Here is a 2037-nt window from a genome sequence, read left to right as displayed (position 1 = left end):
AATGTGTGCTCAGGTCGCCAGGGCCAAGACAAGGCCTGCTCTCCAGTACAGTCATGCCAACTACAACACTCGGGCAAAGCCCAAAGGGTGCTGGGGTCCTTGACAAGATGCAATCACTTTTGTCTGGGTCTGGAGCTTATAACCTGAGCCTAGTGCAGAAGAGGGGGTTGGAGGAGTGAGGACTGGATGGGCCAGATGCCAGGAAGGTAAAAAGATAAATGCTGATTTGTCAGATACAAGTGCTTGGTGACTGTAGAGATACTGAAAACAGAAGGAAGAGAGGGGAAGGAAAAATATTTCATGAATATAAAAAGAACTTGAGTATTCACTTTAACCAAGTGATCAAGCTTAGTGTCACCAATATGAAAAAAAAAAGGTGACATTGTTCACTTCTGGTGTGATTCAATAAGATACTCAACATCACGTGTTCAATACTCTTAACAAAGCTAAAAATAAATACATAAATAAAGGTTAAATCACGTGGAAACCATCATACAAATCCAGAATGTGGGACATTTTATGAAACAACTGTCTTGAATGCTTCAAAATATTTCAGTATCATGAAAGAAAATCTGAGGAGATTGTTCTAAATTAAAAGACACTAAAGACACATAGACCAAAGTAGCACTTGAGCCTTAATTGGATCCTGGGTGGTGGTGGTGCTGGTTGTTTTTTTTTAAAAAAACAAAAACAAAAACAAAACAGCTATTAAGGGCATTTTTGGAACAATTAGGAAAATATAAATAGGGACTATTTTATCATAGGATATTGAATTAACATTAATTTTCTTTTTCTAAAATACACGTTAGCAGCAGATTTTTATTAGATGGAGGATAACAAGGGTTAGGTAAGCAGTAACAAATGGCAAGTACAGCCATGCTACCGAGGAGTGAAGGCATTACTGGGTTTGGGAATGGGCACTTACAAAATCTAAGGGTCAGGTCTCCTGACGAACTCTGACCACCTAGTAAGCTCTTCTCCTTGGCACTCAATATGACCAGTGCTGGCATGAAAGGGTCTACAGTAGCTAGTTCAACTTGGCCAACCGTTCTTCCAGTTCTGGTCGAGCTTTGAATCTTCCCTTAAGGGCTTCTTCAGTGTGCTCCTTCACAGGCAATCTGACTCCTTCAGGAAGACTGCTTTGGATTATTTCCAAGAAAATCTCTGCAAACGTAGCACTCAAACCGCTGATCTGAACCACTCGCTCATGGGTGGTAAGCACTGAGTCCAGGAACGTTTTGCTGCCTTGGTCCTGCAACCACAGTGGTTTTAGTTGGCATCACATAACTTTCCTCGACTCTAATGACAGTTGCATTAGTTGTGAACATACTGGGCATAACTCTCTGCCAGGGTCATGTCATATGCAGTCAGGTGAATGTTTAAAAAACCCCATATTCATCATCTGTCCCCAAAGTAATGAGTCTCACTTCCACTTTTCGCTTCTTCTTGGGCTCTTCTGCTTTAATTAGGTGCTTGTACTTTCCAATGGCACGGGGTGGGCTTTGTCTTGTAGGGCCAACTAGTACTTAGTAGACAACCACCTACAGAATAGATGGGCTTCTCTGCTGAAGTTCTAAGCCTTAAGAGTGAAAAGGCTTGCTTAAAAATGGTATTGTTCCTCAGGCACAGCACCTTTTCCAAGGTTCTGCTCATCCTTTGCTGCTGCACGGCCCCTAGCTGTACAAACTGAAGACCCGCCCCCCACCATTAATTTTCTTAGATGTGATGATGTTTTATATCAGAAAGAAATTTTTAATCTCACAAGATACATGTGAAGTATTTAGGGATGAAGTACCCTGGTGTTTGCAACCAACATGGAGTACAATTAAGCGAAGGCTATGTGGGTGTTTGACTATTCCTCCAACTTTTCTGTAGGTTATACTTTCTTTCCACATAAAAAAGAAAAAAATGTTGATGCTTATCTGGTGAATTTGGTGGTGCTCTTCACCAGTGATGACTGAGGGCAGTCTGTCAATAACTTTTAATTGCTGCACTGTCTTTGGATTGCTCTATTTTCAGTAATAATCAGTAAACTGA

General features: G+C 41.0%; 1 pseudogene; it reads right to left on the bottom strand.

Moving 5' to 3' along the window:
- Window positions 1-860: 860 nt before the first annotated feature.
- LOC129473446 (large ribosomal subunit protein mL48-like) lies at window positions 861-1695 on the bottom strand (annotated as a pseudogene).
- Window positions 1696-2037: the final 342 nt, after the last annotated feature.

The sequence above is a fragment of the Symphalangus syndactylus genome, chromosome 23, assembly GCF_028878055.3.
Source record: "Symphalangus syndactylus isolate Jambi chromosome 23, NHGRI_mSymSyn1-v2.1_pri, whole genome shotgun sequence".
In the NCBI taxonomy this organism is placed as follows: domain Eukaryota; kingdom Metazoa; phylum Chordata; class Mammalia; order Primates; family Hylobatidae; genus Symphalangus; species Symphalangus syndactylus.
This window is presented reverse-complemented; position numbering and strand designations above follow the sequence as displayed.